This window comes from Microcebus murinus, chromosome 17 (assembly GCF_040939455.1).
Source record: "Microcebus murinus isolate Inina chromosome 17, M.murinus_Inina_mat1.0, whole genome shotgun sequence".
NCBI lineage: Eukaryota > Metazoa > Chordata > Mammalia > Primates > Cheirogaleidae > Microcebus > Microcebus murinus.
This window is the reverse complement of record NC_134120.1, coordinates 55617716-55645035: the sequence shown is the minus strand read 5'-3', so window position 1 is coordinate 55645035 and position 27320 is coordinate 55617716.

The following is a 27320-nucleotide window of genomic DNA, read 5'->3' as shown; positions in this document are numbered from 1 at the left end:
GGGCGGGAGGCACAGGCAGGCTGTGGACTAGTCAAAGTGACAATGGCCAGTCCAGAAGCAGCATGGCTGGGTGAACAGTGCTCTTCACCCAGCAGTAGCCCTACCCCAGCCCTAGCCTCTGACGCTACAGCACAAACTATGGTCATACCACTGCACTCCAGCCCGGGCAGTGAAGAAAGGAAAGAAGGAAGTGTGTAAGGAGGGAGAGCCTGAACAGGCGTTCTAGTAATGGCATTGGAGGAGACCTGAAGGCAACCCAGGATAAAGTTTTCCTGAGTTCTGAGTAGGTAGAAGGAGGAGGCAGCCACTCCTCTCATCTTTACGTGTTCCTGCAAAATCTAAGGAGAAAAGATTCATTCTTGCGGGTACAGTAGTAGCTGAGTATAAATCCATGGTTAAAAAGCCCAGGATGAAACCAGTAACGCCACCAGCACAAGCAGCTACCATGTACTGTGTACTCTGTGCCAGACACTGTGATAAGTCTTCTGCAATTGTTGTCTCATTCCACATTCCAGGAACCCTAAATTCCTATCATATCCCCATTTCACAGATGGGAAAACTCAGGCCTATAAGCACGAGGTAAGTTGCTCGTGTTCACACAGCCACTAAATGGCAGAAATGGAGTCTCCGATGCCCAGACATGCACGTCTGCACTTGGCTGCTCTGCCTCTCCAGGAAGTAATGTGTTAGAAAAGTGGATGATGATTCAAACTGGCTCCAAAAAGAGATTCTTGGAAGATGCACTGTGGATGCAAAGAAGCAGCTTGCACCGGGCCCCAAAGACACTCACAGGGAAAGAGGAAGTGAAATGAGAGGTAGCATCACCCAGAGGTGAAGAGCCACCATTTCCCTTTTTTCCTCCAAAAGACATCCGTCTGACAAATGATCTGCATGCCAAGGACATGGCTCAGGGGTGTGCAAGTGGCCCAGGACGATGGAAGTGACACACAACTGGGGCCTGAGTATCTGCCCAGGGTCAGGCCCAGCCTCTCAACCTGGGAAAAATGCCTGGCGGGCCTGGGGCATGCGGGTTGCATGTGCACATACATGGACTAGGTATTCAGGCAGAAAGAAATAATTCCCCACGGGAGCACGGAGATGCAGGAAAAGCAACGAGCATGAGCACTGGGTAAATAGAATGAACACTAACTATATTACCACAACTACCGTGTTTCCCCGAAAATAAGACCTACCCATAAAATAAGCCCTAGCAGGATTTCTAAGCATTTGCGCAATATAAGCTCTACCCCAAAAATAAGCCCTAGTGATGGCCGTGGCTACGCAGCGTATCTGCACAACCCATGCATTTCGTCACGGAGCAGTAAAGAAGATGAGCAGCCCTTCTCATCTGCCCCATCGTGACAGCTGCTATCTCAGAGGTGACCGGAAAGGTGCAGGCAGCCCCACCAACAAGGTCGGCTCCCCCTGTCAGGTCCCGGCCATCTTGTGCGTGCTGCAAGCTGAGGCTTTGAGGGGAAAATAACACGTTCCCTGAAAATAAGCCCCAGGGTGTCTTCTTGAGGAAAAATAAATATATGACCCTGTCTTATTTTCACAGTATGTCCTGTAGGCCTTTAAGAGCATGTAAAGTACATAATGATAAGGAAGGAAGCACAAAAGGAAGGAGGTGGGTAAGTGGAGTTAAAGTGTTGTAAGATCCCTTAGATTAGAAGGTAGTAAAATAATTTACATTAGACTTTAGTGAGTCAGGGAAGGCTATTATAATGTCCATGATAACCACTACAAGAACAGTAACACAATGTATAACTGACTAACTAATAGGGGAGGTGGATGAATTAAAAAAGAGCAGCTTAAAAAAAGAGCACAAAAGGAATAAAAAGGAACATAGACAGGTGGGACAATTAGAAAACAAATAATAAAATGATAACCTTTAGTAATTATACTAAATGTAAACACATATTGCATTTAAAAGGCAAAGGTTGTTGGACAGTAATAGAAAAAATAACTTACACCTACAAGAGCCACGCCACAAACGTAAGAGCAAAGAAAGGGCGAAAGGACGGGAAAAGATACAACATCAAATTAGCCAAAGGAAAATGGTGAGCTATACTAATATCACAAACATTTCTAGAAATACAGAACACTTCATACTGATTTTTTTTTTTTTTTTGAGACAGAGTGTCACTCTGTTGCCAAGGCTGGAGTAGAGTGGTGTCATCATTGCTCACTGCAACCTCCAACTCCTGGGCTCAAGTGATCCTCCTGCCTCAGCCTCCTGAGTAGCCGGGACTACAGATGCACACTGCCATACCCAGCTAATGTTTCTATTTTTTGTAGCGATGGGGTCTCTCTATGCTGCTCAGGCTGGCCTAGAACTCTTGGCCTCAAGCAGTCCTCCTATCTCAGCCTCCCAAAGCAGTAGCATTAGAGGCATGAGGGCACCCCCAGCCAATAATGATTTTCTTAATAGAAAATAATAACTTTACCACTTCCTTAACAACGTTTCACTAAGGAAAGAGTCAATGCATTGAGTGGGAGAAGCTATTTGTCATCTGACTAAGGACTCCCAAAATGAGAATATGGAGAGAATTCCTACAAGTAAATAAGAAAACAGAAAACAGTACATATTTTTTAATGGACAGAATCTTAAATAGGCATTTCACAAAAAAGGATAGCCTAATGGTCATTAGACCTATTTAAAAGGTGTTCAGTTTTATCAGTCATTAGGGACATCTCAAATTAAACCACAATGGAATACTGATACACATCCCACAAACTAGCTAAAATTTAAAAGACTGACAATACCAAGTGTTGACAGGATGTGGCACAAATGGAGTTCTCATACCCTGCAGAGTGAGCGTATATATTGGTACACACTCTTTGAATGCTGTTTAACCCTATATACCAAAGTTGAACCTACCCTATGACCAAGCAACTGCCCTCCTAGGTACACAGCCAGCAGAAATAGATACATGTGTGCACCATAGACATGCTCATAACAACTTTATTCATAATACTCCAAAATAGAAAGTAATCAAAGTGCCCATTAATTATAGAATAGATAAAAGAGTGTGTGTAGTATAGCCACATGGTGCAAGTCTGTTTATAAAGGAAATGAAATGAAAATGAGTGAACTTCTACAGCAGTTAGCACCTTGCTGAAGCTCAGTAACATGGGTGAGACTCAAACAGGATGCTGAGCAGAGAAATTCAGCAAGATAAAGCACACCTCACATGGTTCCATTTATATAAAATTCAAAAACAAATGCAACGAGTCTATGGTAGTAGATGTCAAGACCGTGATTACCTTGGAGGGAGGGGTTGGTGACTAAAGGGACACCAGAGAGTTTCTGGAATGTGTTTTTATTTCTTCTTCTTCTTCTTCTTCTTTTTTTTTTTTTTTTTTTTTTTAGTATTTTTTGTTTGTTTTTGAGACAGGGTCTCAAACAAATGTTCTGGGGCAGGGGCTGGAGTGTGTGTGTGTGCATTATTTTGTTTTGTTTTTGAGACAGAGTCTCTCTATGTTGCTCAGGCTGATCTCAAACTCCTGGCTCAAGTGATCTTCCTGCTTTGGCCTCCAAAGTGCTGGGATTATAGGCTGAGCCACTGCACCTGGCCTGGAACGTTCTGTTTCTGGATCTGGACGCTGGTTACGTGGGTATGTTCAGTTTGTAAAAGTCACTGGGCTGTGAACATATTATCTGTGCACACTTCTGTATGGATGTTATTCTTCAACTTAAAAGTTTGTTTTTAGTAAGTCTAATATAATATTGCAAGAGGCAGAATCCCTGAAAGCTTGAATCGTTCTCAGAATCTGTGCGAGCAACAGGCTGGCTCAGATGTAACTTTCTTTCCAGGCAACAGATGTCCCCCCTCCCAGGCCCTTCCCACACTGCCCTTTCAGAGGGGCCAGCATCACTGTGGCCGCCACCCAGGCCAAGGCAAGTGCAGTGGCAGTGGCAAGAGGCCCAAGACCTTTTGGGGTAGCCCTGCCCTGTTTGTGTTGCAAAATCATATTCTCTAATAAATGAAGCATTACTTTGATTGAATTGCAACAGGTGTGGATTAGAAAAAATAACAATAACACTTGTACCTGTTGGCACGGGAAAGGTTGATCTTGGTATCCTTACACCACCTCGCGGCGTTTGTTTCCTAAACAGACAGCCGAATAGCCGGTGAATGACCTTGGGTCCCCCAGGGGTGAGCTCCCCATGAATGTGTTTTGCGTCTCTGGCTGGTAGGCCTGTGCCGTGCAGACAGCAGGAGGACAACCTGGTTCCCTAAAACTGAGTTGGCTGCTGTCCAGGTTGGGAGGTTCTGGGGCCACACATGTGTCCTGCATTCCTCCTCAGCACCTGTGAGCCCCCGTCTTGGGGACCCGGGCTTTGACCCGCAGTGCAACGTGCCGCCGGGAAGCTGTCTCGATGAGGAACCAGAGACCAGCAAACCCACGGTGCCTGGTGGGGCAGAGGAAACGCAGGGTCCTCAGTGACGCAGACCTAGGCCCTGGTCTAGGGGTAGGGGCTAGTCACAGAAGGAGGACCCTCCATAACCAAGGGGAAAGAGTTTTGAGGGAGCAGGGACTAAGGGGCAGCAAAGGCAAGATGAGCGAGAACCGAGCCAGACCTGGGGCCTGGTAGTGCCTAAGTCGTGCGGTGTCTCCCGCGTGGTCTGCAGGCCGGGGACAAAGCCTGCCGCTCAGGGCGCCCCCGGAGACAGCTGGGCAGGAGGTACAGTTCTGGCTTGAGTCTGGGTGGAGCCAGGGAGGAGATAAAAACACAGCCTCACGGTGCAGGGTAGCGAACAGCACGCGGGGCGCTGGTGGCTGGTGAGCAAGAGGGGCAGAGCGCCGCGGCGGGTGGGGTGACACCTGCGCCGGGAGGCAGATGGCCAAGGCTCCCTGAGCCTGCCAGGCTGCAGCCACAAAGAAAGGCAAGAAGGGGCCACCACACAGGGTATGGCAGGGATTAACAAGAAAACAGAAAAAGGGCTGGCCCAGCGGCTGCCACTCAGTCAAGAAAAGGGAGGGGTTATAATCTTGCCCCTGGAGGAGTCCTCCTTTCGTTTCTCTCTGTTTTTATTAAGCCCCAGATGGCTGAGGAGTTGTCCTTCCTAACATGCCCAGGGACGAGGCCCCGGTCCTGGCCTCAGCGCCCATTCTTGCTTCAATCTCTGTGCTCTGCACTGGACCGGCCCGACTCCCACCCTTCACCTAAGCCAGGCGTCCTCAAACTGCGGCCCGAGGGCCACATGCGGGTGTTCTTGCCCGTTTGTTTTTTTACTTCAAAATAAGATATGTGCAGTGTGCATAGGAATTTGTTCATAGATTTTTTTTAAACTATAGTCCGGCCCTCCAACTGTCTGAGAGACAGTGAACTGGCCCCTGTTTAAAAAGTTTGAGGACCCCTGGCCTACAGCCTCTGCACACAGGGCAAGCCCTGCCCGCGAGGTTTGCCTGTAGAACTAGGATTGTTCCAGGCCGTCGGAGGCAGAGGAGTTTTGTCACACAGGACAATACCTGATTAAGATGAGTGACCAGGTGACCCACAAGAAAGGGCTTTTCCTTGCCCATAAAGCATCCTCCAGCCCTGGAGAGTTTGGTGTCTTTTATTTGATCGCTGCTTTCTATTTCAACATCAACAAATTGTCCGTCAAATTTGAAATATCCTAAGGTAGAGGCAAACCCTCCCCTTGGCCCTGGTCAGTCTGGTTTTATACTTTTCAGGAATGTGACATGGAAACAAGTTCTGTTCCCTGGATCGATACTTCATTAGGTTGAAGCCTGCAGATGAAAGGGGCTGGCTGGGTTGTATCGTTGCCTGCCAGGAGATCTGTGAAAACTATTTTCATCTTCACTAAGAGGTAAAATATTTATGTCTTTAATAAGCATGGTGACTGAGACATAAGTGTGCTTATAAATAGCTACACCAAAAATATGCGTTCGCGCTCTACTTAAATAAAAGGGATCGGAGGCCGTGCGAATGCCACTGTGTGGCCCCTCGCTGGCCTATGGGGTAAAGACAGCCGTGACCATCAACTTCTGAACAGCTCAGCCCCCTGCACAGCCACCAGGCCTCTCTTAGTGATAGAGGCACCCCTTCTTCCAGCGTCCCTGTGATAGCTGTCCCTGGGCAGGCAAGAGGTGGCCACATCTCACATAAGCTGCAGCTGTCAGCGTCCTCCTGTGCTGGGGTCTCAGGCTGGGGCATCAGGGGTGATCCGCGGGCCTGGGCGTCAGGCACGGAGCTGAGCTGACGGCGTGGCAGGCCGAGACTCGGCCGCATGTGCCACTCTGATGTCCAGGCACCCTGAGGGCCTTTCTGAGCTCCGTACCCATTAGAGCCCTGTTCAAATACACACCCGAACATGACTGTTCAGCTGACAGGTTAGGAAAAGCAGTCATCTGGCCACAACTGCTAACCCACGCGGTTTAGGGAGCTCGGATTACAGGCACTGTGAAATCTGAGCAAAGCTTGAGGGACCCGGGACAGTCTCCCCAGCCTCTCCCTTCTTGACTGCACAGTTAGCAGCCATGTGAAAGAAAACGTGTGCTGGCACCAGAAACAGTTACGTGACGCAAATACCACGCGCTCAGCTCTGCAGACCACAGCCGGGGTCACACGAAAAGCTCATGGGACACAGGGTGCCAAGGCCACTAGAGTTACTGAAAGGGAGATGTCACTGCCATGGAACAGCAAATAAACATAGTGTGCTCAAGAACGCATGGGTGTCCACAATTCTTTGGGAGATCCCAAAGTCGCAAAGCACCTCTGCGAGTATTTCTGGCATTCAGTGTCTGCTCCATACGTGTGAACACATCTCTCTGTGAAAGGCTGGGCAGCCTAAGAAAGCCCTGCCGTTCCCTGGTTATAGGCAGAGCCGCCTTTGAGCTGCCTTCCATCACACCCAGAAATTGATCCTGTGATTCTTCACGTCAGTTGCGTGGAGTGAGGGGGTGATATAAAATAGACCACAAGCCAAACACACACTCACTTAATGAGAGCACACTAACACAGGCTCTTCCGTAAATGGACCCTTACTCGACTCACGTGTGGCAATAGCATGAGTTTATACATGGACCTAGGACATTTTATGTGCAAGTTTTTGATTGAAAATTTTTAAGGGAAGTTTTCAACATATAAAATATTGCTAAAATATTCTCAAATGATACATTAAGTCCTAAACCAAAAGTTGAATAAGAGTTTAATCAACTTGCATTTGGTGAGGTTTTATTTGTTTTTATTTATTTTATTTTAATTGACATAATTATATATATTTATGGAGTGCAGTGTGATGTTATGATATATATAGTGGGGATGATTAAATTGGGCTAATTAACATATCTATTACCTCACATACTTATTTCTTTGTGGTGAGACCATTTAAAATCTATTTTAGCAATTTTGAAATATATAATGTATTATTATTGGCTATAGTCACCACATTGTGCAGTGGATCACTACAACTCATCCCTCCTGTCTAACTGAAACTTTTCACCCTTGGACCAAAGTCTCTCCTTTCCCCATCCACCCTCCATTCCCCCAGCCCCAGGTAAGCACCTTCCTATTCTCTTAGAGAGAAGAAAGATGACAGGTTTTTACCACTGAGCACTGTGTTAGCCTGTCATATGTGGCCGTTATTGTGTTGAGGAACATTCTTTCTGTACCTAATTTGTTGAAAGTTTTTATCAAGAAAGGATGTTGAATTTTGTCAAGTATTTTCGCCACACCTATTAAGACTCGAATAAATAAAATCAGAAATAATAGAGGAGACATTACAACTGATACCACAGAAATACAAAGAATAGACACGTCTATGAACAATTATACTCCAACAAAGTGAAGGACCTAGAAGAAATGAATAAATTCCCAGAAACTTAAAACCTACCAAGACTAAATCAGGAAGAAATAGAAAATCTGAACAGACCAATAATGGTTAAGGAGACAGAGTTGGTGATGAAAAGTCTTCCGCCAAAGAAATGACTGAATTCTACCAACCATTTGAAGAAGAACTAATACTAATCCTTCCCAAACTCTTCCAAAAACTTGAAGAGGAGAGAACTTTATGAGACCAGCATTACCCTGATACCAAAGCCAGACAAAGGCGCTACAGGAAAAGACACTGCAAGGAAATTACAGGCGAGTATCCCTAATGAATGTAGACGTAGAAACCCTCAACAAAATACTAACAAACCCAATTCAACAGCATGTGAAAAGGTTCATTCATCATAATCAAGTGGGATTTATCCCTAGGACAAAGATGGTTCACCACACACAAATTAGTAAATATGGTTCACCATATTAACAGAATGAAGGACCAAAAAAAATTATATATATATATATTTATATATATATATGATTATCTCAATAGATGCAGAAAAAGCATTTGAAAATTCAATACTCTTTCCTGATTAAAGCTCTCAACAAATTTGGTATGGAAGGAATGTTTCTCCTCTTGCATTTTAAACAGTATAAGAGATGTTTATTATTATTCTTACAGATATTTCTAGCATCTTCCTAATGTACCCATAAGGTCACCAGGGGAGGGATTCTGGCTCCACCTGTACACACAATGAGACTGGCCATAAACCTAGTGACAGGTGGGGCCTAAGAGGATCAGAGATGCACTTTCCTCCAACTTCACTAACAGGGAAAAGGCATGTGTAATTGTCAGAAATGGAATAAAACTTTTAAAAGCATGACAAAATAGCTACCAAAAATAGTAAAATGTAATTCTCAATTCCACTGTTTCTGCAACAATAAAAAGCAGACTCTTAGCAATACAGCAAGCTGAAGTTATGAGTCAGTCCTCTGGTGCAAGCCACAGACCCCCACCCACATTGACACTTGCTTATTTTCACTCAGTAGACAAACATTTTACTTATTTTAGTAGTGCGATACTCCCATCTTGGTCAATTGAAGTTTCTTTCTTGATGAATTGATATTATATTACAAGAAACTTTGTCTGAACTTGTTTCTAGCAATTTTTTGGTGGCAATGCTTTCTATGTGACACCCACCACTCTTTCCTACTGCCTCCCCCAACTTGTGTTTGAATTTCTGAGAAAGGATGGACCCAGGTCACCTAGGAACCATGGTTACAAGAAACAACAGTGCCCCCAAATCCAAAAGTGGTTCAGAACCATGGACAATGGGACTCATGTGGGGGTGTCAAGTCATATTGTGAATATTTAACTTGCATTTATATGTAAATGTGAATATTTAATATATAAGTATATATATTAAATATATAATATATATTATATATAATATTAATATATAAGTATATATTAAATATATAATATTAATATATAATATATATAAGCGTGAATATTTAACTTGCATTTATATATAAATGTAAATTAAAATATACACTTTTCAACTTACATTATTCCTGTGTCAATGTTGGAGTATTCAGCAACTCAAAGCAATGGTTATTTGGCTTTTGTTTGCTAACGTGACTAAATCTAAACTTTATCATTTATATAATAACTTTAGTTAAAGCTTACAATTGTTCTTTCCTTAACAAATGAGCATCATTAGAATTTTTCTTAAGGTTAACTACAAATTTGAGCCACAGAGAAATTTTTCTACAATAGATAAAAAGAATTGGAAGAGATGAAGAAAACGGAGATTTTTTGTATGCATGTTAGAAACAAAAGATTTTCTAGCATAAAAAGCATTGATCTGTGAGAAATGAAAGATTGGAGAAAGAAGGTAGCAGATGTGTGCATGTCTCCAAAGGGAAGAGAGAAATGGTAATCAAGACCCTGGTCAAAGAGTGCCTCATATCGGCCTCTAGGTGGTTCTTCTGCCCCGGGGAACTCAGGCAAAATAACAATAATGATCAATAATAAAAATGCTTACTGAGCACTTACGGTGTGCCAGGCACTCTAGGGGAAATTCATATGTCACTTTATGTAGGGAAAAATTGTGGATGGTTTTTAAACGGACCAAAGAGATTACTGGCCATCTTTTTGATGAAATGGTGGAGACGCCTTTTGGCGTGTACACTGGCCTTTCTTTGACTCGACTGCTGTACAATTCTGTAGAGATAAAAGTTAATTGGTAGAAAACAGAGTAATGCAACTTACTGCCATCCGCAGAAGTGCAAATTTCATCCAGCAGCATGCAACTGATTACCAGCCTGCGGACACTGGCCCGCTTTTCCTGCTCTGCGTCCATGTGCGTGCATTCATCAGTCCTTATCTGCATGTCGCTGCGTGGCGCTGGGCTTCCCTTTCGAACCAGCGGTAACATCTAGCAAGGCCCTCATTAATTAAGCTAAATGAAATCCTTGGCACATGTTCATTTTATATTTTTGTACGAGAGTCATGATTTTATGCCCTTTTAACATTTAGCCTTTAATACTCATCTAACCTTCGTAATATCATTATACGATGAACAGTGGGAATAGGTTTGAAGAGACCTTCTACCGAATGTCAGAAAGGAAGGCAGCAAGCCCACACACTGTTCCAAAGAAAGGGGCTTTGATCTAATTTTATCCCAAATTGCATTCAACATATGAATAATTCTTCCCCAGGGCCCCATGTACACAAAGTATCTATGCACAGGATTTACCACGTCCCAGAAACTCACTCCAAAGTGGGAGAACTATAGTCTGAGACAGATATTTCTTATATTAGAAGGAATTTTCTCTCTGAAATGTTAGCCATTCTCCCATGAAAGCCGCCTACTCCCTTCTCTACAAAAGTCTTTCAACTGTGTGAAGGCAAATATCTCACATGCCCCCAGTCTTTCCAGATAAAGTATATGTAATTGTTTTCCACTTGAGATGGTTTCCAGACCCCTCACCCTCTTGCCTGTCCTTGCTTCTCCTGAGCTCATCATGTCCCTCTAAACCTGACACACCTAGAACTGAATACAATTCCGACCCACTTGGAACATTGTTCTTACGATCTAAGCCTTGGAAATGGGTCAGATGTCAACAAGCCCCACATTTGTCATTTTGGGGGTGCCTGCAATTTGCTTAAATTCCTTTGTAAGTATGGCCCTGGCTCTGGCTCTTCCTGTGTACTTCGTACTACTACAACTCTTTCTAAGGTATGTAAACTATGTTGACACTTTTCATGTGTAAACCTATTAAATATTTATTCCTAGTTAGATTCATTAAAACTTTTACTTATAAAACAATCATTGATCTCTTTCATTCAATTTTTTATTGAAAAAAATCCTGCTGTCTTCTGTTTATATTAACAAATTAGCTCTGATGTTTAAAAATGTATTAAATTATCTACTTGATTCAAAACACCATGGTCAGGTTATCCAAGCACAAGAGAAAGAACTCATTTTGACACCATAAACTAACAATCGATCGGTATTTATAGCTACTCTTCAGATTCATTGAGGAATTCACGATGATGAATTCCACATTTCTGACAGTCCTTCAGCTAGAAAGTTGGCCAGTTGTGGGAACCCAATGCAGTATTGACAAGAATCCCACAGTTCCCTGAGCTGCTAACAGAGCTGCAAAAGGCTAACCCAAGGAAAGAAAGACTCCAAATACCCGTGGCCTGTAAGGAAAGCGATCAGTTCCCACTGCCGCGACTCCCCGTCTCCCAGCCACCAGCTGGCCAGGGCGGCCCATGGACGCTAAGCTGTGGCCGGGCTTCCACGGGAAGGACGGAAAGGGTGTCGAGGCAGAACAAGAACCACGGATATCTTCTCTACACGATGTTCCTTTGCATACCTGAAGCTTCAGAAACAGCGGAGCTTTAACTCTGACTCCTGCTGAGCTCGCGTGTGGGCAGACAGCCCTCCCTGGAGGTCAGCAGCTCCGCGGCACCCCCGCTGCGCGCCATGGTTAGTTGTGCACACGGAGCGGCACGGAGCGTAACTGTTGATTAAAGAAAAATTCAGTCACCCACTAGTTCATTGGTCTGCATGCTACCCAAACACTGATTTCTTAAAACACATTGATTAAAATAAAAGACATTTTGGCATCCTGTATAGAGAGTGGGAATTTTTCAACGCTCTGCAATATAAATGTATTGTTCATCATATAAGTTCTTATGACAAGTACAAGACCCTTGGATATTGTATAACCATCATAATCATGGGGAAACAGACACTGAAAGGGGAGGCAACAGGCCAAAGGTTACTAGCAAGGTCAAAGGTGAAATCAAATTTAAGAGTGAAAGTTTCAACGTCATTAGCCATTATTCCTCAGCGGGCCTCCAGCACATCCTGTCCGATCCTTCTCTGTCCACATTCAAAGTGAACTTCTGTCATTAGCAATTAAGAAAATCATCTGAGGAACATCAGAGAATTAAATTACCCAATTTGATTATTTGAGTATAAAAATGTGAGTAACTTTTTCAATGTCAAGTAACATCTTCATGGTTTCCCTTTAGCCAAATCCGGCAAACTCCTTAAATCTAAAATGAGTGCCTAGCTCCCCGTTGATTTCATTGCCTTAGGAGAGCCCGAGGTATGACAGAACTCCTCACCATCTGCTCTGCACACCTCAGCCTTCCCTTTTGGAGTGAACAGCCCTTGCACTGTGTGACGCTGGAGCTAATGACCTGGACGCCCCTCCATTCACACAAGGGAGCCTTGGGCAGGCAATAAAGGCTTGCCTGCCCAAGTCTTTAGGAAACCAAACCTGCACCACTTCACGCAATAATTTAGCAAAAAGCTTAGAGCAATCATTTGGCTATTCCAACTTGTCAGGAAGGGAGACATGTGGAAGACGTGCAAGTGGCTTCCTTGGAGGAGATAAATCCACAGCCTGCAGACGGTGCCCGGAACACCGGGAGGGCCTCCTGGAGACAAGGCTGTCTGCCGCACAGGGCTGGGCCAGGAGCTCGCAAGAGCCCAAGACCAGGCCATCTATCACCAACCCAGGCAGACAGAACAAACAAATCCCTGGTGCTCCCAGACGCTTGCGAAAGGGCTCCAGGGCAGGCACCAGGGCGCGCAGGGAGCCGCTGGGAGCCAGCTGTGTCCAGGCCCCTCAGATCAAAGATCAGTTTGGGGCAAAAGGAAGTTTTGAATTTGACAGGATTTTCCTGCATGCTTTCAAAACAAGAATAACATGACGGGCCAGTAACAACAAACTCGACTACAGACAGCTCTTAGGGGACACAGGGTTGTGTGCATGGGGCACGGTGGTGCCGGCTTACAGATACGCCCCAGGATGAAAACTAGCCCTCGGTGTGCCCATCCGCAAAGCCTGGGGTGAGGGTTCCATGTGCGAGGAGGGAGGCGGGGAGACAGATTAAAGTAAGCAAACGAATTTCTTGACATGCGCCTTACGAGTTTTGACACTTTGATGGGGAGAATCTGTTACAGTGCTTAAAAGTTCCAAGCTTCACACCGCAGGGTATGGGGGAAGGCAACGAGTTCAAAGTGAATAATTACCTGTTATTGATGTATTATATTTAAAGACCCTGGATAAGGATTAAAGACACTCTCGAGGCTGTTAACAGCCCGCAGTAAACAAGTCGAGTACCCGGGAGGAGGGGAGAGAAGAACTTCAGGAGGATTTCCTCCATCATGCCGGAACCTCTGAAGGTAAGCAAAGTGTGTCATATGCACTGTACAAAGAGACATATTTAAGATCACAAAAAATTCCTAAATACTGGTGGAGCACTATCTCTGTCCCTGGAGGCTCGTCCTGTGAGCTGTGCTCTCTTGCAAGGGCTTTGTGTTATTAGTCATCATATTCCTGGCACTATGGAAGGATTGGGAGCAGGTAGGTGCACGTTGAATGTGGTTGGTTGGTTGGTTGACTAGTTGAACTCAATTTCTTTTCTTGTTTACAGTTTCAATTTAAAAAGAAAAAAAAAAAACACAAAGATTTTACCACTTCAGTAGGTTGCCCACCAGACCCAGAGGCTCTTTCTGGGGATAAGCCTAGAGCAGGACAGTTCTCACCAGCAAGATCCCCCCAAAGCAAGCAGGGACTGTTTCCGTCTCCCTGGAGGATGGAATTGATGATCCTGCTCTGTTTCCCTTCTGTGGTGTCTGATCCTGTGATCTCTCAGCTGAGGACTATTATTCTAATGAAAAACACTTCCAGGAAATCAGTCCAAGACAGACTTAATTTGATGTGGAAAAGAATTTCAAACGCACATCATGTCCATCGGAAATTATGATCAGCTTCAGATTTCAGCTACTCAGATCTGAAGATGCCACAGTGCTTTGAAGGAAATGAAGAAGAGTACTTATTTATTTGTGTTTTTTATTTGTTTTAAGCTAAACAAGAAAAAAAAGAACTCAATTTCTTTTTGAAGAAGAAAAAGAAGAGCTGTCCTTCCCGCAGGGAAAAGACAGTTCTGATCAGCATAATTACAACCTGTTGATTGGCAGCGCCTGCCCAGCGATGAAGCCTCGAGGCAGGTGGCTCTGCAGGCCACATGTGCTTCCCGGGGCTCCCTGGGAAGCGTCCAGCTGCAGTGGCAGAGTGAGTCAGGTCCTCTGGTCCAGGGGGTCCGGGCCCTCTCCCTCCATCCACGCCCCTCGTGACACGCCGCTGCTCACCCATCCCCGGCCTTTCCACCTCCAAGAGCTGGGCTGAGGACCTGGTCCTCCCCAGGAGGACCCGAACTCGCTCTCCCTAGTCCTGCTCGCAACAAAGCATGCCCAGTCTCCAGGTCCTCATCGCCAGAAAACACTTACCCAGCCCTTGGCCCTGTCTGCCCTTTCCACCCAGAAGGCGGACAAAATCCCAAATTTTAGAGCAAAACGGGGACTGACCAACTCTGCACCTGAGTTCCAGAATGCGAAAATCAAAAGATCTCTGTTATGATGCTAATACCTCACATCTCTGGGCTTTGCCCAGCCCAAGCCTCCTTACCTGTCCCTCCCCGGTGCTGGACATCAAGGGCACGCCTAAGCCAGGCTCCCGGCCCCGAACTCCACTCACAGAGATCCACACATACACTAGGAGCCGCCACGGTATATGTTATCCCTTCGTTTATATATTTTTTATTGTGGTAAAATATATATAACATACACTTTGCCCTTTTAGCCACTTTTAAGTATACAATTCAGTGTCATTAATTACATTCACAATGTTGTGCAACCATCACTACTGTTCAGCTTTCAAAATTTTCACCACCCCAACAGAAACTCTGTAACCATTAAGCAATAATTCCCCACCCTTCTCTCCCCCCAGCCCCTGGTAACCTGCCATCTACTTTCTATGAATTTGCCTAGTCTAGGTATTTAGGAGACGTGAAATTGAACTGTTTTTATCCTTTTGTGTCTGACTTTTTTCACTTAACATAATATTTTCAAGGTTCATCCATGGTATAGCATGTATCCAATTTTCATTCCTTTTTATAGATGCATAATGTTCCATTATAGGTACGCACCATATTTTATCTCTTCATCTGTTGATAGACACTGAGTTGCTTCCATCTTTTGGATATTGTGAATAGTGCTGCAATGAAAATTGATTTTCAAGTCCCTGATTTCAATTATTTGGGATAAACACCTAAGAGTGGCATTGCTAGGTGATTCCCTTTGTTTGGATTTGATGAATGAATGAATGAATGAATATTTCCAGCATAGACAAGAGTTTGTGCAAAGGCACCAAGGCATGGCCCACCCTCTGCAGCTCTGCACCACCTGAAGCCATGTGGAAAGGTTGCCCTGGGGGACCCAGAGATGAGGCCACAGGGGAAGGAACCCTCCTGACACCCCACCATCTCCACCATCTGAGTGCACTTAATCTAAGCCTGACAAACTCCTGGGTATAGGCCACAATGTAACTAGTTCCTGAACTTTCTGCTGCCTTGGCACCCAAGACAGAAGCCATTCAAAGAAGCCAAATACCCCTGTGGCCTGCAGACAAAGTGGTCTTAATTCTACTTCTCTCTTTCACTCAAGAAAGATCTCAAGCTAAGTAGACTTATGTTTTTCAGGAAAAAACCATTCTAATGTATAAGAAAAGACCAACCTTAAGTGTTTTGTTTTTAACACCGCTGTTACTCACCTCCCAATCAATAATGACACAGGTGACTACAGGTAGAAAAGAAAATAGAAGAGTTCTCTGCAGCATCTGCCCCATGGACAAGCCCTACCATGGGTCAGCTGACTTGGATGGCAGTCACCAGTTGCCAGGACAGAAAATACAGGAATAGCAGTGGGTGTGAAGACAATGACTTCATTTCACTGACAGACTAAGCCCCAGGGGGAGGTGGGGACAGTGGTCAGGTCTCCAGAGAAAGGTCAGCGCAAGAGAAAGTTGTGTGAGTCCTCAGCATATAGGATGAGACTGCCCTGTCGGGGCCATGGCTTCAAACAAAAGAGGACCAAGACCAGAATTCTAAAGAGTTCTGACATGGAAGAGTCAGAAGAGCCAGCAAAATCTCCTCGTGGCGAAGGGAAGCGCTTCAAGGAAAAGAAGATTGACAGTGCCCAGCGCCGTGGCACAAGTTAAGGATTCTACTGGATCTGACACTTGGCAGGTCTGAGACCTGTCAGGGTAGCAGGGGCAGGACACACATCTGAACAGGGAAAGGGACGTAATGAAGTGGCTTCGGAGTGATCTCCACATTTGGTAACAGGTGCAACACATGGTAGACTCTCAAGTGTTCATTGAATAAGCAAATGAGACTTATTCAAGTTACAACTATCTACCACTTGTTGAACATATGACTGTCTATATTAATACTGGGAGGTGGGCATATCTACAAATGCTAATCAGTTGCAAAAGGCCTAGAGTTATTTTAAATTGAATGGACACTATTTAACGATAAGAGCTGTAGAGTTGCCCATATTTGGGATGAACGCAATAAATCGGATCATTAAATACACTAGAAAGTGATTATAAGAGACTCTGGCTTTCAGAATTCCATAATCTAGAAGAGTAGAACTTGTTCTGACTTGGCCAGAGGTTTCTTTTCCTCACCTAGCTAACAGCAGAGCCAATAGTATAAATACTGCTTCATTACCTCAAATGTTTAGGAATATGAATAGTAACAGACAGAAAAGACAATGACAATACAGATATTGCTAGGACGACCATTTGCATTATGGGCTTGTTTACTACAGCATATTAAATCCAGACTCCTCCTTCAACCTCTGAGTGGCCATGAGCCAAGGTGTGTGATGAACTCAACTTCGTGCACACAAGGTGGAGGAGCATGAAATCAAATGAAGAGAAATCTCCTACATAACAAGATGTAGATCCTCACATCCTTATATCATGCTCTGCTTCACTGGTATCTCGGGGAGTGTGACTGGGCAACTCTGGGGGCATGGCATCGAGCTGTCTGTGTGCTGCAGGGCTCCCCAGGCATTAGCCCACCAGCAGGCACAGTGGCTCGCCAAGAAGTGACCCCAAGTGCAGCCCAGAGCCTTGCTGACTGGGAACATCTTCTGGGAAGACAGCACACTTTGGCAAATGCTACTTCAGACAGTGGTCACAGGCCAGCCCAGCGCTCAGGACGTGGCAGCAGCACTGTAGTTGTCTTGCTGATGACAGGCACGTCATGTCTTTCTGAGTTCAGAATGTTCCGATGCTCAGGTCTGCTCCAGCCAACCTGACCCTCAGAAAAAGCTACACAATGAAAGGTGGAAATCGGAAAAGATCTGCCTGTGTGTTTTTGTTCGTGCCTCAGTCTACATATGCAGCACAACCCACTCACCTCTTCTTCAAAGCATGCACCCTACCAGCTTACATTTTGAAAGGATTTGGAAAAATGTCAGTGAATACATGCAAATCCATTGATTCAGCAGCAGTGGTGGTTACAGGAGGAACGAGGGAAGAGGGAAGAGCATGGAGCTCTGCAAAGCATTCCTCTTCTAACGCAAGTCTGCCCAAGGAGAGGAGGAGGAATAGAGACCTGGAGACCAGCGGATCACCAAGGTCCCCTAGGAGAGACTGCAGCGAGGCCAAGGGCACAGCCCCACGAGCCGAGCTGTACCACCTCTGACAGCCAGAGGTTATTCTAACTGCAGATGCCAAAATTAAAAACTGCAGAACAATGGAACTGCCCTACAGTCGGCAGCATTGTGAGGGATCTCTGTGCAGCACATGCTGCAGGACCACCTTGTTTGTTCAAACGTCTCCCAGCGATCCTAACCCATGCTGCTAAGACCAGTTCTGCTTTCAAGAGTCACTTGGCAAAGTCAAGGAACCTGAACATTTGCCAATAATGAAATGTTTCCAACCTGGAATTTGGGGGGAGGCATATAGGCTATATTTGACCACCTCCCTGACCTTACCCCTTCTAAGCTCAGTGGCCAGTTTCTGAGTGCAAGCATTTAATTTGGCCCAAGCCTGGTGCCCACAGACATCCTTGACTAATGGAATAGACATGTCTCCTATATGAAAAACATTTTTTTTCTTTGTGACCTAAAGATATCGCTATACTGGGCTCTTTATGGCCATGGATCTTAATCTCCCTCGTTTCAGAAATTGTGCCCATGGCTGCAAGAAATCCTAACTGCAGAGCATCTTGTTTTATGTGCCATTTTCCTTTGACATCGGTAAAAATCAAATCTAAAATTTAGTTTCCATTTTTGGGACCATTAAGCATATTCATCGGAGTTTTTCTGGGTTTTTATTATCATTATTATTATTATTATTATGTGCTTTGTTTTAAAAAAATATTTTTAACGTGTGCTGTGTGCAAGGGCACAGCATTTGAATGGTGTTTCTCATGATCATCCCACGTAATCAACAACACCAAATGTCACCTCATAGCATCCCGTGCATTGCTAGGCCATGTGTTTGCAATCGGCAGTTGCTCTTTGAGCCTAACCAGCATGTGTTTTTGGCTTTTGAATTCAATTTCAGCAACCTTGAGAAAGCACAACATAGGCTGGGAAGGAATCTGAATGGTATTAGCTTAATTTGGATTCTGTAGAAGCCAATAACCGTCCACCCGTCTGCTCCAGGACGTCCATGTGCATGTGCACGCCAGTCACTCACTTCGCCTGGGCCCCCGAGGCACGTATGTGTCAATGCAGGGAGTGAGGAAGGCCGTTGTCCCCGTGACGAAAGCCGGGTTGACTGAGGGCTGGTGTCCCGGCGGGTCTGCGTGGAAAGACCTGGGCACATGCACCTCACCAGCACTCTGCCGAGGGCTGTTTTCTAATTGGTCAACGAAACTTGATAAATCACTTACCCTCGGTCTGTATCTTCACATCCTCAAACATCTGGGGGAAAACTGGGCGGGAAGTGTTCTGCTCATCCCGAAGAAACAGATGTGTGCCATCACATGGAAGGAATGTCCAGATGCCGACAGTGCCGCTGCCTTCTTCCAAGTGAGCCTTGCCCGGGGCATTTTTGAAAGTCACATGAAGAACTTTCAATTGAGGCTTACTCCTTGTGGAACAGAGCACTTTCTGCCACCCGAAATCCTTTAGAAGAGGCAGGAATGTAAATAAAAAATAAACTCACTTTATCATGAACTAAGGAATATCTTTCTCAAATTATAATCCTATTTTGATAGACTTCATTAAGTAGATGTGAGTATGGAAGAGTATTTGCATGAGTGTGTGTGTGTGTATGTGTGTGTGTGTGTGTGTGTGTGTGTGTGTGTGTGTGTGTGCTGCCTCGTGCAGGGATTGCAAAACAAGGCTGCAGCCATTATCTGAACAGCTTCATAGAAATACAGACCCGCGTTGCGTTCTCACACTGGGCCTATGCAACTAAAATCTCCACTTTTGGAATCCAAGAATTTTTAAAATATACCCAGTTGGTTCTGCCATCAGAGCACAGAGTGACATCTTAGGAACCCCAGGGTGGGCAACTGTAATACTGATGCCAATGGTTACCTTTCCCTGCATGCCTAGCAGGCGCCAGGCACCGTTCTGAGTATTTGACAGACATCCGAGTTAGCCCCTGTGAGCACCGAATCATGTGGCTACTGCAGTCTCCATTTTACCACTGAAGACACTGAGGCTCAGTCACGAAGCTGGTAAATGACGAGGCTGAACATTCCAGGTCCCAGGCTAAGAGTTGATTCTCTAAAAGTTAAATCATAAGCTCCATTCCAAACACCCTTTCCCCAAGCCCTATGGGCCTCCAGTTGATTCGAGCTGCACTGGGAGCTCAATCCACCCTCTGATCTAGCTCAAGCAATTTGTTTTACATACAAGAAAACTTAGTTCTAAAGAGAATAAGTGGCTCTTCTAGGGACACCCAGATTCAAATGCAGATACCCAGATTTCATCAGCATTCTAAAAGCACCATGCTCTGATTTTGTAACAAAGCTCTCCAGGATTTAAACATTTAAAAGTCCCCTTGCTCTACAAAGATAGAGCAAAATTAATTACTTTTCTAAAAGTTCCAGGTTTAAGGATGTCTGGAACTAAGACCTTCTAGAAACCTATAGTACACCCCATGAGATCCTAGGTTTTGGGGGTTTTGTTTTTTGCTTTTTAGTCCAGACAAGAAATATTTCCAAATTCATCTTAGAAGTCTTCTTTTACTATCCCAGCTAATTAGGGGGCAAAAAGTCAAAAACAGTTACCTCATGGCAATGGGAGACACCAGCCATGTGTTTCGACAGTCTCCCCTGAGGCTCCCTGCTCCCATGTTGCTTATTGCCACATTTTCAGTTCATATGGGCTGCTCGAGACTTAGAAACTAACAATCAGACACTGACGTACTCTGGAAGCTTTCTCTCTCCATGCCACCCCAGGATTTTATTACTGATGTCACTACATAACTTCCTCAAACTTGGACTGCCAAGACCGGGGCATGGTGGGGCTTGCACCGTCTGCTGAATATATTTGAATTCCCAGTTTGCCTTTTGCCTAAAAGTGAGCACTGAAGGTCCAGGTCACTGAGACTGAAACTTCACAGTGGAGGAGCCAGCGTGTGCCCACCAGGGGCAGAGGCGTGAAAGGCGCAACATCAGTCACTTCTTTCCTGCTGTTTCCCAAAAGAATTGCCCAGATTTGTTGTCCTTTCTCCGGGGATATGGTGAGGTTTTCCTTCCCTCCCAGGCTCTGGGTTTGGACAATTCCCGCTTATTACAGAAGTAAACCTGTATGCAGTTGTGGTGAAGCTAGGGAGGTAAGGTCCAGAAGAGGGAGTCGCTAACTCAACTTTCTGGCGCACTGCGCAGGTGGCCCAGAGCTTGCCAGAGCTGCTGGGACACCAGGCACACCCCCCCACCGCGGACCGCAGAGGGCAGCGAGAAGGGAAGTCGCGGGAGGCAGGTCCTGGCGCTGTGGGCCAGCAGGGCCAGTGTCAGGGCGATGAGCTGGACCTGGAGTTGGGCGGAAAAGGACAAGGCGGGCCCCGCCAGCAACTCTCTGACCACCTGTCAGTGAGGAACGGGGAGAAACTGCTAGTGTCCGGATCATCTCGCAGCACCACGTCCCTCCGCCACCAGCTCCAGACGGCAGGCTGCCCTGCCACGCCGCTTTCTCCTCTGACCAACTCCAGCCCGCACAGGACTCTGGGAAACGTAGTTCCAGCTTAGCCAAGTCGACACAGTACAAAACCATCCATACATACCTCTTTCAACCATTTTTAATTAATTTCCAGATGAAGACGATAGTAAAATTATGTTTTCACCTAACATGGTGCAACTACCTCTCATACAACCAAAGGACACGCTGAGTCTCTCTCCAGATAGGAGCCTGTGTGTTACTTCGTCCGTCTTTGGGTGGCCATATCCTGCAAAGCCATCTGTAAACTAGGACTAAAGATTTTCCTGCTCAGTCAACTGGTCACAGGGAAGTCCCAGCGAAGCCGTAGCGGAGGTTGAGAGAGAAGGCAACGTGGCAGATCTAGAAGACTCTGAGCCACTTGCTCGCATAATTCACATGTGATTTCAGGGTCTGCTCAAGCCCAGCACTGCATATATTACTGCAGTACCCAGTATTGCATATATTATAGTACTGCCCACACCTCCCCTGGGGACGGAGTGCTGCACTCATCTCCAACTTTATGGATTGGTTGGTGATGGGCAGTTTGGTTTGGATGGTGGCCTGTGGAAGTATTCAGTCTCTTCTTTGACCCTGTCACAAGCCAGAAGGTATTTCTTAAAAGGAGAGAATGGCATAGCTATGCTTGAAAATCCTGGAGCCCTTCTCTATGATTCATTGAGAGGGGCCTGCCAGCGTCTCAGTATAGCGTCCTGTCTGGCAGAGACCAGGTGCCGTCAGATCTGCTGTACCACACAGCAGTGGCAGAGGAGTTCAAAGAGGTCTACCGCACAGCCTTCTTTTGTCATGAGACCCACACAAAACTGGCAGCCTTTTGGATCACTCAACAAAAGGCACGGCATGACATGACCAAATGAGGTAAATGTAGCCTCCGAGATCCAATAAGGCACATTTAGAGTTTGCATTTCTTTCCTACTGGGGAAGGTGCTAGATGCAGAAACTGTTCACCTTGGAAGGGATATTTTAATATGTCTTGGAGCATGAAACTCCTAGAAATTTTCATTGAGATGAAGGGCTCCTGAATTTTTGTGGAATTTATATCCACACGTGTCTTGTCAAAGCATCTAGGCCGGTTGCTCTCCAACTCACCTCCTGCTCACCAGGTCCAAACAGGATGGTACTATCAACTACCGCCAATGTGGTAGGCCAGCACAAAGTCTGCGGAATGGAGAGAAAATCAAGATCCCCATGGATTAGATTATGGCAGAGACAGTTAATATAACCCCAGGCTAGTCCAGTGAAGATGTATCGCTAGCTCTGCTGGCTGAAAGCAGACTGGTTCTGATGATCTTTACCAACAGGTGGAGAAAGGAGAAGCATCTGCAAGCATGATAGCTGCAGACCAGGTGCTAGGTGACGTGTAAAGAATACACATCTAGAATAGCAACTGCAATTGGAGTTGCCACTGGATTAAGTTTACAATAATCCATTGTTTCTAAAATCCATCTGTCTTCTGCACAGGTCAAATAGGTAAGGTAAATAGAGATAATGTAGGATTCACTAGCTCTGGCTTTCAAGTTATTGACAGTGGCAGTAATCTCTGCAGCCCTTTGAGGAATGCCATAATGCGTTTGGTTTACTATGTGTGGAGATAGAGCCAGTTCTAGAAACTTCCACTTGGTGTTTCTCACTGTAATAGCCTTGTGTCATTCCATGGGTCAGGAAAACAGTGTGGAAATTCTGCTGGTTACGGAGCTTGTCTATTCCAATTATGTATTCCTAAACTGGGGGTGTAAGCCTAGCATGTGTTCAGAGATACACGTGGCCACTGTGCAATGAATGGACCCAAATCAAAACTGTGAATCAATCAGACCCCAACAATGTCCTACTCTGGCTGGTGGGCCATAGTAGCATTTTGGGTCTAATAAACTCCCAAAGTCTCATTACTTCCCCTTCCCCTGACAGGTGGTGCACATGCCTTTGGAGAAGGCTGAGAGAGAAATCTACGATACATGCAGTCATGCATCACTTATCTGTGGGGACACATTCTGAGAATTGCACACTTAGGTGATTTCATCACTGTGCCAACATCATAGAGTATAGTTACACAAACCTGGATGGCATGGTCCACTACACACCTAGGCCATATGGCAGAGCCCGTTGCTCCCAGACAGCACACCTGTCCAGCATGTCACTGTGCTGACTACTGCAGGCAACGGTAACGTAATGGTGAGCATTTATGCATCCAAACATATGCAGGAAAGGTAGGGTGTAAGAAATAAAAATGGCACACCTGTATAGGGCACTTTTACAGTGAGTGGGGCTCACGGGCCTGGAAGTTGCTCTGGGTGAGTCAGCGAGTGAGTGGTGAGTGAACGTGAAGCTCTGGGCATTACTGTACACTGCGTAGGCTTTGTAACCATGGTAAACTTAGTCCATAACAAATTGATTTTTAAAAATTTTTTTAAATTAACTTTAGTGTACTATAAAGTTTTTTACTTTATGAACTTTTGAATTTTTTTTAACTTTTTGACTTTCATAATAACACAGCTTAAAGCACACATTGCACAGTGGGACAAAAATATTCTTTCTTTATATCCTTATTCTGTATGCTTTTTTCTATTTAAATTTTTTTTTTTTACTTTTTAAACGTTTTGTTAAAAACTAAGACACAAACACACATTAGCCTAGGCTTGCACAGGGCCAGGATCATCAACGTCACTGTCTTCCACTCCACATCTGGAGGGTTTTCTGGGCAGTAACACGCAGGAAGCTGTTGTCACCATGGTGACAATGCCGTCCTCTGGATGCCGCCTAGAGGGCCTGCCTGAACCTGTTCTATAGTTAGCTTTTTTGTTTTAATAAGTAGAAGGGCATACTCCAAAATAATGGTAAAAGGTATAGTAAATACATAAACCAGTGGCGTAGTCCTGTACTGTCATCATCGAGTACGATGTACTGCACGTGATTGTATGTGCCAGACATTTCTCCAACTGGCAGTGCAGTGGCTTGTTTACTGTGCTCCACCACGTTGGGACAGCTAAGATGTCACTAGGCAACCAGAATCTTTCAGCTCCGCCATAGTCGTAGGGGACCAGCATCGTATGTGCGGTCCGTCATTAACTGCACGCTGTCACGCGGCTCACGGCTGCACTGTGGCCACGGCGCAGGGGCGACCGCACGGCGCGTGAGTAGTTACAGCTGTTCCTGCATTTGCTCTGAGAGCCCAGGGGCAGCCACGCTCCTCACGTGGCCAGACTCCAGGAGCCTCTGCCTACCCCGGACCTCTGTGGCGAGGCTCCGGTGCAGCCTCACAAGCATGGGGTGTTGGAGGACGCCGAGTCTCTGCAGCTGTCCGGGAGAAGCAGCGCGCCTAGACGCTGTGCGACCGTCAGGCCCTGAAGAGCGTCTTCAGATACAAATCTGTTCATACCTCAGGGACGAGGCGTGTGAGTCAGGTCCAGTAAACCCCTCTGTTTGAGTTTCCTAGGGTTGCTGTAAGGGGTGGCCACAAATGGGGTGGCTCGAAACAACAGAAATGTTTCCTCTTGCGATTCTGGAGGCTGGAGGTTGAAAGCAAGCTGTCCCTAGGGCCATGCCCTGCTGGAGGCTGTAGGGGACCTCCTTCCTTGCCCCTTCCAGCCTCCGGTGGCCCCGTAGCTCCAGTTCCTCCCTCTGTCTCCACACAGCCTCCTTCTCTGCGTGTATCTGTGCCCTCTCCTCTTCCTACAAGGACGCCAGTCACTGGCCCCAGGGCCCTCTCTGTTCCAGGAGGAGCTCGACTTAACTAATCCCATCTTCAAGGACCCTATCCCAAATAAGGTAACGTCCTCAGGTTCAAGTGAACATCGATTTGGGGGTTAGGGGACACTGTCCACTCCTCTGAGCCCTCTACGGGTTTTTCTCAACACTTGCTGCCTTTTAGCCACTTGGTGGCCCCCTTTAGACCCATGTTGTTTGGGCCCCATCCCATCTCCTGGGATTCTGATTTAGTCTTGCAGGGATGGGATCCAAGCATCAGTGCTCTCTAAAGCTCCCCAGATGATGTTTCCGGGCGGTAGGCCAGGGATTTGAGTGAAAATATGCCGTTTTCCACCCAGGCACGGGTCCAGGGAGAGCTGAGGTCGCTGCGTCCTAATGTCAGGCTCCTACTCAATGCTGAAATTCACCTGTCTGGTCCACAGGATTTTGCCAGACGTAACTCGCTACCCAGACTTTTTGCCTCAAGAAAACACAAGACATGGAGAGCGGGAGACTTTGGTCAAAGGAAACACAATTTCAGTTAGATAAGAGAAATAAGTGCAAAAGATCTCTTGTACAATGTGGTGACCATAGTTACTATTCAGATATTGTATTTTTGAGAATTGCTGAAAGAGAAGATTTTCAGTGATCTTATCACACACAAAAAATGGTAAGTATATGAGATAATGCACATGTAAATTGGTGGAATTTAGTGATTCTACATGTATGCATATTTCAAAACGACATGTCGTTCGTAGTAAATGCACATATTCTTTATTTGCCACGTAAAATAAATAAATAAATAAAGATTATTTAAAAAACACACACACGCGCACACAGGAGCTGCGTCCACACAGCCAGCGTGCGGCCCCACACAGCGTCGCCCAGCCGGTGTGCTGCACTCGGGCACTGTTTCACTTTGGGCGTCTGTTCCATATTGCCCCTAGAACACTCCAGGAGTGTGGCTCTGGGAGGGGCCGCACGTTTTGGTTGGCAGACGTGTCCCAGCCTTTGCCCTCTCACCTCCCCGCACGCCCGAGAGACCCTCTGAAGACACAGCCCTGTCACAGCGCTCCCTTGGCGTGACACTTCTCGGAGACTTGGACCTACCCTGGAGGGCGGCCGGGCCCCTCCGCACCCTCTGCCCTCCCCACCCCCGGCCCCGAGACTCCCTCCCGTCCCCCGCGCACCTGCTCGGACCTCCTCGAGCCACAGCGCTGCCGTGGCCGTTCCAGCCTCTCATGGGGACACAGCACCCCAGCCCAGCGTCACGGCCTCAAAACACAGCAAGCAAAATAGGCCACATGTCTGCCACTGCGGGTTTCATGGGTTCCATTTAGTGTAAAAGCAAAGACTGGCTTCCAAAACCTGAAACACTGGAGTTTTTCTTACTAACTTAAAAATAAGTCTCCTTTTCTCCATGTCAGTTAAAGTTTTCAGTTGTGGAAGAAAGGCTTTATTTTTCCGTTTAATTAAACTTCATAGACGAAATAAATCTACATTTATTTCAACCCTGAATGCTCATAGAACCAGAGATTTTTCCACTGGGAAATTGCCCCCAGAGGCTTCCCGGAATCTAACGGCCTGTGGAGTCCTGTCACCGTGGAGGCTTGTCATCGCGTCTTCTGAAGCCGCCACTGGCAGAATTAGTGGCAGGGAGGTAGGGCCCACTAACACAGGCAGGCTGGGAGCAGAGGTATAAGCCTATAATTCTTTTTAGAAATTATGATCCTTATTTGACAGTGAACAAAGTTGAGCAGTTGTGTGCTCTCAGTCACCCAAGGGCAAGAGCGACGAGGTGCTGCTCCTCCCAAGCTCTGTCCTCAGAGGGGCTTAACTGCGCTTCCCTCAGCAAACGTGTCCCAGCACGTGGCTCTGAGCTGTAAGATTTCCCCAGAGCAGGGTCCCCAACCTGTGGGGAGTTGTATAATTATTTCATTATATATCACAATGTAATAATAGAAATGAAGTGCATGATAGAAGTGATGTGCTTGACTCATCCCAGAACCAGCCCGCCACCCGGTCCATGGAAGAATTGCCTTCCATGAAAATGGTTCCTGGTGTGGAAAAGGTTGGGAACCACTAATCTTCCCATGTGGCCAGGGCCTCCCACCTCCCCGCCAAGGCCCCCCCAGGCACCACGTGGCGAGCATCGCCGCACCGTCCTTCCCCGCCACTGCCGCGACCACTCTGTGCGCCTCTCCAGCGGGTCTCCTGTGTTCTTACACGTCCACATCCTCCCCTGAGGTCAGGTTCCCCAAGCAGGGGACACTTGGAATCCCAAAGGTGGCCCAAAG